Raw genomic sequence first — 12,349 nt, forward strand, 5'->3', positions numbered from 1 at the left:
AGTGGGTGGTGAATGGGTTTCAAGGATGAGGTAAGGGTAGGTCTTGGAGTGTGTAGTAAGCTATAGGGTTGCCCCAGTGTCACTGAGATAAGAGTACCTCTCTAAACCAACCATTAACGTTCCACAGTGAATGGCTCAGTCAGCAGTAACATGAATGGTAATGATGGGAATTATTTACAGAGAGAGGGATCTCCTGGTCAGGACTCAGAATAAAGAACATCAGTAAGAAAATAGTACACAGATAAGAGCATACTGAGTATGCAAAACATTAAAAGCACCTGTTCTTTCCATGACATAAACTGCCCAGGTGTATCAAATTTAATTTGTCACGTGCTGAGTACAACATGTGTAGACTTTACCGTGAAATGCTTACTTACAAGCTCTTAACCAACAATGCAGTTCAAGAAGAAGAAAATATTTACCAAGTAGACTAAAATAAAAAGTAACAATAACGAGGCTGTATACAGGGGGCACTGGTACCGAGTCAGTGTGCAGGGGTACAGGCTAGTTGAGGTAATCTGTACATGTAGGTGGGGGCGAAGTGGCTATGCCTAGGTAACAAACAACCAGAGAGTAGCAGCAGTGTACAAAAGGGAGGGTGGGGTAAATTTGAATTATCCGGTGCCGATTTTATGAATTGTTAAGCAGTCTTATGGCTTGGGGTAGAAGCTGTTGAGGAGCCTTTTGGTCCTAGACTTGCCGCTCCGGTACAGCTTTCCAAGCGGTAGCAGAGAGTCTGACAATTTTATGGGCTTTCCTCTATTATATAGGTCCTGGATGGCAGGAAGCCTGACCCCAGTGATGTACTGGGCCGTTCGCACTACCCTATGTAGCGCTTTACGCTCACATACTGAGCAGTTGCCATACCAGGCGGTGATGCAACCGGTCAGGATGCTCTCGATGGTGCAGCTGTAGAACCTTTTGAGGAACTGTGGACCCATGCCAAATCTTTTCAGTCTCCTGAGGGGGAAAAGGTTTTGTCGTGCGACTGTCTTGGTGTATTTGGACCATGTTAGTTTGTTGGTGATGTGGACACCAAGGAACTTGAAACTCTCAACCCGCTCAACTACAGCCCAGTCGATGAGAATGGGGGCCTGTTCGGCCCGCCTTTTCCTGTAGTCCACGATCAGCTCCTTCGTCTTGCTCACATTGAGGGGGAGGTTGTTGTCCTGGCACCACACTGCCAGTTCTCTGACCTCCTCCCTATAGGCCGTCTCATCGTTGTCAGTGATCAGGCCTACCACTGTTGCGTCGTCAGCAAACTTAATGATGGTGTTGGAGTTGTGTTTGGCCACGCAGTTATGGGTGAACATGGAGTACAGGAGGGGACTAAGTACACAACCCTGAGGGGCCCCAGTGTTAAGGATCAGCGTGGCAAACGTGGTGTTGCCTACTCTTACCACCTGGGGGTGGCCCATCAGGAAGTCCAGGATCCAGTTGCAAAGGGAAGTGTTTAGTCCCAGAGTCCTTAGCTTAGTGATCAGCTTCGTGGGCACTGTGGCGTTGAACACTGAGCTGTAGTCAATGAACAGCATTCTAACATAGGTGTTCCTTTTGTCCTGATGGAAAAGGGCAGTGTGGAGTGCAATAGAAATTGCGTTATCTGTGGATCTGCTGGGGCGGTATGCAAATTGGAGTGGGTCTAGGGTTTCTGGGATAATGGTGTTGATGTGAGCCAAGACCAGCCTTTCAAAGCACTTCATGGCTACAGACATGAGTGCTGCAAGTCGGTATTCATTTAGGCAGGTTACCTTAGCATTCTTTGGCACAGGGACTATGGTGGTCTGCTTGAAACATGTTGGTATTGCAGACTCAGACAGAGAGAGGTTGAAAATGTCAGTGAAGACACTTGCCAGTTGGTCAGCGCATGCTCGGAGTACACGTCCTGGTAATCCCTCTGGCCCGGCGGCCTTGTGAATGTTGACCTGTTTAAAGGTTTTACCCACATCGGCTGCGGATAGCGTGATCACACAGTCGTCCGGAACAGCTGATGCTCTCATGCATGTTTCAGTGTTACTTGCCTCAAAGCGAGCATAAAAGTTATTTAGCTCATCTGGTAGGCTTGTGTCACTGAGCAACTCTCGGCTGTGCTTGTCTTGGTAGTCTGTAATAGTTTGCAAGCCCTGCCACATCGGTTAGGCCGGCATTGTCACTGACTTGTACAGTTAAATAAAGGTTCAATACATTTTTATTTTTTATTTTTTTTACATCCGATGAGCGTCGTAGCCAGTGTAGTACGGTTCAATCTTAGTCTTGTATTGATGCTTTGCCTGTTTAATGGTTTGTCTGAGGGCATAGCAGGATTTCTTATAAGCTTCCGGGTTAAAGTCCCGCTCCTTGAAAGCGGCAGCTCTACCCTTTAGATCAGTGAGGATGTTGCCTGTAATCCATGGCTTCTGGTTGGGGTATGTACGTACGGTCACTGTGGGGATGACATCATCGATGCACTTATTGATCGGATGGGGCCACAGTGTCTCCTGACCCCTCCTGTCTCAGCCTCCAGTATTTATGCTGCAGTAGTTTATGTGTCGGGGGGCTAGGGTCAGTTTGTTATATCTGGAGTACTTCTCCTGTCTTATCCGGTGTCGTGTGTGAATTTAAGTAAGCTCTCTCTAATTCTCTCTTTCACTCTTTCTTTCTCTCGGAGGAGGACCTGAGCCCTAGGACCATGCGTCAGGACTACCTGGCATGATGACTCCTTGCTGTCCCCAGTTCACCTGGCTGTGCTGCTGCTCCAGTTTCAACTGTTCTGCCTGCGGCTATGGAACCCTGACCTGTTCACCGGACGTGCTACCTGTCCCAGACCTGCTGTTTTCAACTCTCGAGAAACCGCAGGAGCGGTAGAGATACTCTTAATGATCGGCTATGAAAAGCCAACTGACATTTACTCCTGAGGTGCTGGCTTGCTGCACCCTCGACAACTACTGTGATTATTATTATTTGACCGTGCTGGTCATTTTTGAACATTTGAACATCTTGGCCATGTTTTGTTATAATCTCCAACCGGCACAGCCAGAAGAGGACTGGCCACCCCTCATAGCCTGGTTCCTTTCTAGGGAGTTTTTCCTAGCCACCGTTCTTCTACACCTGCATTGCTTGCTGTTTGGGGTTTTAGGCTGGGTTTCTGTACAGCACTTTGAGATATCAGCTGATGTACGAAGGGCTATATAAATAAATTTGATTTGATGGTTGATTTGATTTGATGAAGTCAGTGACTGATGTGGTGTACTCCTCAATGCCATCGGAAGAATCCAGGAACATATTTCAGTCTGTGCTAGCAAAACAGTCCTGTAGCTTAGCATCTGCTTCATCTGACCACTTTTGGGTCATTGGTGTCATTGGTGCTTCCTGCTTTAATTTTTGCTTGTAAGCAGGAATCAGGATGATATAATTATGGTCAGATTTGCCAAATGGAGGGCGAGGGAGAGCTTTGTACGCATCTCTGTGTGTGGAGTAAAGGTGGTCTAGAGTTTTTTTCCTCTGGTTGCACATTTAACATGCTCTTAGAAATTAGGTAAAATTGATTTAAGTTTCCCTGCATTAAAGTCCCCGGCCACTAGGAGTGCCACCTCTGGATGATAGTTTTCCTGTTTGCTTATGGCCGTATACAGCTCATTGAGTGCGGTCTCGGTTTGTGGTGCATCGGTTTGTGGTGTTAAATAGACAGCTACGAAGAATATAGATGAAAACTCTCTAGGTAGATAGTGTGGTCTACAGCTTATCATGAGATACTCTATGTCAGGCGAGCAAAACCTTGAGACTTCCTTAGATATCGTGCTGTTCATACCAGCTTTTGTTTACAAATATACATAGACTGCCACCCCTTGTCTTATCAGAGGTTGCTGTTCTATCCTGCCGGTACAGTGTATAACCCGCTAGCTGTATGTTATTCATGTCGTCGTTCAGCCACGAATCGGTGAAACATAAGATATTACAGTTTTTAATGTCCCGTTGGTAGGATATACTTGCTTTTAGTTCATCCATTTTATTATCCAGCGATTGTACGTTGGCCAATAGTACCGATGGCAAAGGTAGATTAGCCACCCGTCGCCTGATCTTCAAAAGACACCACGATCTCCTTCCGCGAAACCTCTGTTTCTTTCTCCTGCGAATGACGGGGATGAGGGCCTTTTCGGGTATCCGGCTGGGCCCCTCAAGGACATTCAGAGACTTGTCACAAAGCCACTCCTGTGTTGTCTTGGCTGGGTGCTTAGGGTTGTTGTTCTGTTGCAAGGTGAACCTTTGCACCAGACTGCGGTCCTCTGTACTTTGCTCCGTTCATCTTTGCCTCAATCCTGACTAGTCTCCCAGTCCATGCCACTGAAAAACATCCCCACAGTATGATGCTGCCACCACCATGCTTCACCATAGGGATGGTGCCAGGGTTCCTCCAGACGTGACGCTTTGCATTCTAGGAAGAGTCTTGATGGTTCCAAACTTCTTCCATTAAGAATGATGGGGCCATTTTTTGGTACCCTTCCCCAGATCGGATCCTTGACACAATCCTGTCTCGGACAATTCCTTCAACCTCATGGATTGGTTTTTGCTCTGTCAACTGTGGGATAGGTGTGTGCCTTTCGAAATCATGTCGAATTAATTGAATTTCACACTGGTGAATTTAACAATGAAGTTGTAGAAACATCTCAAGGATGATCAATGGAAACAGGATTCACATGAGCTCAATTTCAAGTCTCGTAGCAAAGGGTCTGAATGTAAATAAGGTTTTTTGATTTTTGATACATTTGCAAACATGTCTAAAAGCCTGTTTTCGCTTTGTCATTATGGGGATTGTGTAGATTGCTGAGGAAAATTAATTTTAGAATAAGGCTGTAACGTAAAACAAAATGTGGAAAAAGTCAAGGGGTTTGAATACTTTCCGAAGGACTGTATGTCATTTAATTTAAAGGGTAAAAAATAACTGTAAAAATCATTAAGTGGACCTTTAAAGATGTCTATTATTTATTACCACAGCCAATTAGGATGTCACCAGCACTATCAATCCTTCGCTATTTGTGAGGGTGAAGTTTCAGAGATTTCAGAGCCAAATGAAATCAGATTTCAAGATGCCAGTGTCCATTGGTAGGATCTGCCTGCCTGGTTGCTGTCGGCCTCCTACGGGATATGAATATTTAACACATCTGGTTATCTATGGTGGGAAGGTGTGTGTGTGTGTTATCGTGCGAGGATGTGTGCTTGGATTATCCAGATTGTCCACATCCCATAAATCCCCTTCCTACCCATGCTGCCTAAGTGTGGGCCGCTGCTCGCTGCCTGTCTCCCTCCCACTGGGGCCTGATGGATCCTCTGCTGCTCGCTCCCTCCCTCCACCCGATGCCTCCCTGGGTTTTGGGCACCAATGTCATGGGGGATACATTTAACTGGGAGAAAGATGATTGGATAGATGGGTGGGTTTTTACAGGGAGGGAGATGATTGGGTAGATGGTGAGGTGCAGAATGGTAGAAAGATAGACTACTGCCCTCCCTTCCCCTCCCCTGGTGGGCTATATGCTGATTTTAATATTCAGAAGCCCTGTGCTATCATTTTAAAAGGAGCGCATCATGCAGAGCTGGAGCACTGTGACTGTTATGCAATGGTGTTGGTGTACAGTAGGCACAGTGTGTGTGTGTGTGGGAAGTAACGGGAGATGTCCAGTGGCTGTCCAGAAGGGAACCAAGCAATCTGTTCCTCTGCAGCATCGATCAATCTCGCTCTCTCTTGTTCTAGCGCTCACTCTCTCTCTCTCTCTCAATCACTCTCTCTCTGGCCTTTTCTCAATTGGATTTGTTCAACTCCTGCCTCCTCTCTGACCTTCTTTTGAAAAAGGTCAAAGGTGATCGAGGCGATACGGTGACGAGAGGGAAGGTGGATGAAAATGTGCTTGTATGAAAGGAGACTCAATCGCGTGTCGTCAGGCAAATGACGTTTACAGGGTGGAATCCCCAAATTACAGGGTGGAATCCCCAAATAAATGTATAATTATGTGATAAAAACAAATGTAGCCAGTTGTGCAAGACATTTTATAGATAAAAGGATTAAGTAGCATATCGTGTTTAAATGTGTGCATGCTTTTCTCTTTCGAGAAGACAATAGCTGATTCCAAGGGGGTGCGTCAGATTTCAAAACCCTTCTGCAAAGGACTCAGGTAGGATACATTTGTGCTTCCTCGCCAAAAGGAGGCTATTGAGGAGGAGAGGACCGTCTTCCGTTTGCCTACTAATGAATTGACGCTCTCTTCGTCCACTAGACCATTTATCGGTTACCAGGTCACGGAGTAGAGAGTGCAGAGTAAAGTATGGGTACAGTGTATATGGAGTGCAGACGGTGTGATGCAGTTCAAAGCTCCAGTATCTAACACTGCCTACCTCCGTCTCATGCTGAAGCTATATGTGTTGTGAATTTTAAACTGCATTTAGGATCTATGGTGCTCCTCTCTCTGCACATCCCCCCCTGACTATCCCCCCCACTGCAACGTGCCAAGTTTATTGATGGACTGGGGAAAGGAACGGAATTTCAATCGACGTTTTAAAAGGGGCTATTAGGGAGCACAAAAAAAGATGGATACCTACGCACTGTTGAATGCGCCTGCAGTTTTATTATTAAATGTTTTAGTTGAAAGTTTTCGTCAGGCATCAAAAATGTTGGGAATATTATATGTTGAGGCCTTTCGTCTTTCATCCTCAAAAACCTGCGTCTTCATATAAGTGTTCAGTGCCCTGCTGTCCTGGTTTTGGTAGTCACAAAGTAGTATGAGTGCTGATCTAGGATCAGTTTAGCCTTATAGATCATAATGAGTATGATTATATGGACGGAGGACCTGATCCTAGATCGTCGCTTTTGAATAGGGGCCCTGCTATGTTCTCCTCTTTGCTCTGTTATCCTGGATTTGGTCCAGACCTGAATATAGGCCCTGGTTATGATCCAGACCTGCTATGTTTAGCCAAGGCCAGGCCCAGGAGGCCAGTGGGCACCACCAGCCAGCCAACAACCCAGTCCATGTGTAGGCTGTAGATAGGAGCTGTGGCTGGACACCAAAATATTTGTGCCGCTGAGGGCTGCCTGTTTTTGTCACTGGAGCGAGAACTTTGTTTTTAGTGTGGGAAAGCAAACAACACCTTTTTGCACCATCAAAGGTGTGACTCCATGTCCATTTGTGGGCTTTTCTCTCCTCCTATAAGAGATGGTGAATAGGTGAAATGTTCCTCTGTCAGCTCCACGCGTGGAAACAACGTTGATTCGACCAGTGTGTGCCCAGTTGGAACCCACACGAGCCACAACCCCATGGTCTGAAAGCAAGTGTGATATTTTGTACATAAAAAAATACAGTAGATCCGCTCTTTAATCTGCACAGACACACTATACCTGGACTGCTATTTTTACACACCAACTCCAAAACCCTTTGGTAGTGTGATTGTTTTCCATTGATAGTCACATTTCTGACAGTGCCTGCTTATGGGGGTTTTAGGGTGTATCTCTTTGACATGGTAAGCCTCTCTCCCAACCTTCCATATCTCACACATCCTTACACCTGGGCTTGGGTCAAAAGGAGAAAGAGGGTCAGATTAACTTCAAACACCTGAGAGTTGCATGAGAAGAGAGAGATGGGAGAGAACGCTCACGGACACTTTACTCTCCTCTAGTCGGATCTTTCCCTCCCTTAATCTTCTTCTCTCATTGATCCTCCTGGCTCTCTGCACCTTTACACTTCAACACATTCTTTCCCCTCCAGATGGGGTGCCAAGATGTGGTGGAGCACAGTGTGAAGCTGAGCATATCTATCATATCCCTCACTATACAGAATAGGAGAGGGGTTGAGTAGGGATAAGAGCCACGAAATTATTGTTTAAATGAAACATATACTGAGCTATTTTCGATGTTAACATTTAAAAAAAATATACAGAACCATCAAAAGTTTGGACACACCTACTCATTGCAGGGTTTTTCTTTATTTTGTATTATTTTCTACATTGTAGAATAATTGTGAATACATCACAACTATGAAATAACACATATGGAATCGTGTAGTAACCATAAAAGTGTTAAACAAATATATTTTATATTTGAGATTCTTCAAAGTAGCCACTCTTTGCCTTGATGACGGCTGGCCCTCACTGGCTCCAGGTCTTCTATAAGTCTTTGCTAGGTAAAGCTCCGTCTTATCTCAGCTCACTGGTCACCATAACAACACCCACCCGTAGCACGCGCTCCAGCAGGTATATCTCACTGGTCATCCCCAAAGCCAACACTTCTTTGGCCGCCTTTCCTTCCAGTTCTCTGCTGCCAATGACTGGAACGAATTACAAAAATCGTTGAAGTTGGAGACTTATATCTCCCTCATTTACTTTAAGCATCAGCTATCTGAGCATCTCACCGATCGCTGCAGCTGTACACAGCCCATCTGTAAATAGCCCTACCTCATCCCCATATTGTTTTAATTTACTTTTTCCCCCCTCTTTTGCAAGTATTTCTACTTGCACATCATCATCTGCACATCTATCACTCCAGTGTTAATTTGATAAATTGTAGTTACTTTGCTAATATGGCCTATTTAATGTATTACCTCCTTACTTCATTTGCATACACTGTATATACATTTTTCTATTGTTATTGACTGTACTTTTGTTTATCCCATGTGTAACTCTGTGTTGTTGTTTTTTATCGCACTGCTTTGCTTTATCTTGGCCAGGTCGCAGTTGTAAATGATAACTTTTTCTCAACTGGCCTACCTGGTTAAATAAAGGTGAAATATATATATATATATATATATTTTAAATGACAGCTTTGCACGCTCTTGGCAAAGCTGAAGTGCTCAGAATATGTGTGAACTCCTTCAAGACTTTTGGAAAAGCATTCCAGGTGAAGCTGGTTGAGAGAATGCCAAGAGTGTGCAAAGCTGTCATCAAGTCAAAGGGTGGCTACTTTGAAGAATCTACATGATTCCCTATGTGTTATTTCATAGTTTTGATGTCTTCACTATTATTCTACAATGTGGAAATTTGTCAAAATAAAGAAAAACCCTTGAATGAGTTGTTGTGTCCAAACTTCTGACTGGTGCTGAATATATATTTTATACTAATGTCATGGAAATTCTACACAGGGACACTCAAAGTCAATCTTAAGTGAATCATTCTTTATTATCAGTGTGCTGGAGAGGTTCCAACCATGTGTACACATGTCGATCAGGATCTCTACCCGGGGCAGTCCCGTAAGTTCTCTTATATACAGACAAGTTATATTTGCATGGTTTATCTTATTCATCATTCATAATTAATGAATCATTAACGTTTGCTTCCTTCATGTGACCGACCAATACTGGGTCATGCATGTGACAGACCAATACCTCACGAGGCTTCTTCTCTCTAAGCTGAGAACTTGAAACTGAGATATCCTTTCTCAAAACAAGGTTCTGGGCATACTACCAAATTGCAGATACTGATAGTGAGAATTCGTTCAATCAGTTACTAGCATGAACACAGAAATTAGTTAATAGATAAGCCCACGAATAGAACACAGAAACATAACATGTTCCACCACACTAATGCTATTGTTCAGAGAAAAATATTTTGTTTAACAAGTAATACAAAAAATACAAAAAACATACATCGCTGAGCCTTTAAAACAAACGTGATAAATTAACCATTATTTTGTGGATTTGTGTGCTTGGGGTACTTGCAGGAAGATCCACGTGCAGCCAAGTTTCAGCCTCCTGGCAAGAGGCAACCAGGTTTTTGGCCAAAATGTCCTGGTACTGGGTAAAATTAATGATGCTGTTGACCTTAACAAGGGCCCCAGGACCAGTGGAACCAAAATAGCTTCATAACATCAAAGATCCACCACCATATTTTACATTAAATATTGGGTACTTTGCATTCTTCTTTCAATGGCAAACCACCACTGGTGTGCGTGGCCAAAAAGCGATATTTTCATGTCATAGAACTCTTTGGCCACGCACACCAGTGGATTGAATAGAACATAGTATTTTATAACAATTATTATACTGTATATCCATATGGGTTCAAAGGTTGTGGGGCTGTATGTACTCTTATCCACTGTCAACCCATGGGCTACAAGTGCTCAAAAACACTCAAATTCATTATAACATTCTGCCTGTTGTGCTGATTTTGGATGTCCCCATTACCACGGTCTCTTTCCACGCCTCTCATGTTGTGGGGACATTTGATAGTTTGATCGTTTTTGACATGATTCTATGCCTCCCCCATTTCTATTCTGGCAGAGGTCAACAGCCCACTGACGATGAACTCAGCTCTCTGCCTGTAGCCAGGGAACAAATTGTCAAAAGTTGGCAAGGGAATGCTATTTGTGCTGGCAGGGAAGGGTATTAATAATGTATTTTTAGTTAACATCCCTCCTTAATTTGACCCCTGTGTGTAGCCTGTAGCTCCTCTCCCACCCAGATCCCCTATAGGTTCTCTCCCCCACACCCCAGATTCCAGCGGAGCAGACCCACACACACGCCATGTCTGTCAAACAGAGCGAACAGGCCTCAGTGCCTTTTAATGGTTTATTTTGGGCCTGGTAAGCAAGGGAGGCCAAGGGAGGCTAGGACAGTCAGGAACCAGGGGTCAGTGGAGCCCTTCTCAGTATTGATACACAGGTCACAGGTCATTGGTCTCTCACAGCACTCTGATACCCCTCAGCTAAATGGGCACTGGACTAGTCTTTATCATGAGTTACGGTATGAGTTCCATTAGTTTAATGTGCTTTCCCCGGGATCAATTGTGATGTCGTAAAATGTATGATTTATTAATTGATTGAATGGTTTGAGACATTTCCAACAGGAAGTAGGGATAGAGGTTGCTAACTTGTTCACCCTGGATTTGACCAAATTCCCAAGGGAATGATGAAGGTTTCTGGTGGAGAAGTGTTTTGTCATCACCAGGAGTTGACAGTCGATACCCAACTGGAATCTGCCTAGACTGGAATCTCAACACTCATATTTCCCCACCACCTCAAGGCATTACACTACAAAACGTACAGTATCTCAGCTTGAAACCTGAGTATGCCCTTGTATTGTTTAGCTAGTTAGCTAGCTAGCGGGAGAACAGAACAGAGAATCCCTACGGTGAGATGAGTCCAGTGTTATGGTTATGTTATTCCTCTCAAGGTGATTACATTCACAGCTCTACCACACCAGCCCAGCAAAATACGCACGCGCGCACGCACGCACGCACGCACGCACGCACGCACGCACGCACACACACACACACACACACACACACACACACACACACACACACACACACACACACACACACACACACACACACACACACACACACACACACACACACACACACACACACACACACACTCAACCCTAAAGACAAGATAATAATCTGCCATTCTGCCCCTCACTGTTCCTAGGCTGTCATTGAAAATAAGAATTTGTTCTTAACTGACTTGCCTAGTTAAATAAAGGTATAAATAACACTTGCTCTTGTCTCTTTTTCCTAGCACCGACTTCTCTGATATCTATTGAGGAAAAATGTACTTAAGCCTGTGATTGTGATTTGACTTAAGACTGTGATTTGTGGTTGTCTTGCCTAGCTAACTTGAATGCACTGATTGCTACCAGCGGAATAACATCTGACATTTATGAGTACTATATACAGTACGTACATTTCATATGCGTATCTGTGCGTATTTTACTGTGTATACTACTCATGGACATAAATCAGATACGTGTATCTATCTGATTTGGTGACCTTGTACACTATGTGAGCCAAATGTTTCAAGTTTGCATCTTAAAATGACATATTCTCTACGCTCTATGATGGCACAAGCGATTATAGACTGCCGTCAGTCTGTAAGTGTATTTGTCTGTATTCGCTTACTGGTTACCAGGTGTCTGTATGTGTCTGTATTTGTATCACTCTGTCCCTGTGCTTGTATTTCTGGGTCAAGAGAGTGAGAGTGAAATGGAGGGAGGGGTGAGGGGTTGGAAAGGACCCTAAATGTGGCGCGTGCAACCTCGAGCCTCTCGAACCATCTACAAGTTGAACCCGGCTCAGCCATCGGTGTAGAGCTGAGAAAAACAAGGGCTAATGCCAAATGTAAACAGGGAGGAGTGGGCCCAGCGGGAGCAGTGCTGTGAATGCTCTGTTTGTCTGTGTGTGTGCGTGTGTGCGTGCGTGTTTTCCGGGCGTAGAGGGATTTTCAAACTTCTTGTATCAAATTTGGGAGAAAAAAATAACCTGCAGGTTATTGAGTGATTAAGAGCGTTGGTGATTAAGAGCGTTGGGCCAGTAACTGTAAGGTCGCTGGTTCAAATCCCTGAAACGACTAGGGGATACATCTGTCAATGTACCCTTGACCAAGACACTTAACTGT

This window comes from Salvelinus fontinalis, chromosome 13 (assembly GCF_029448725.1).
Source record: "Salvelinus fontinalis isolate EN_2023a chromosome 13, ASM2944872v1, whole genome shotgun sequence".
Classification (NCBI taxonomy): domain Eukaryota; kingdom Metazoa; phylum Chordata; class Actinopteri; order Salmoniformes; family Salmonidae; genus Salvelinus; species Salvelinus fontinalis.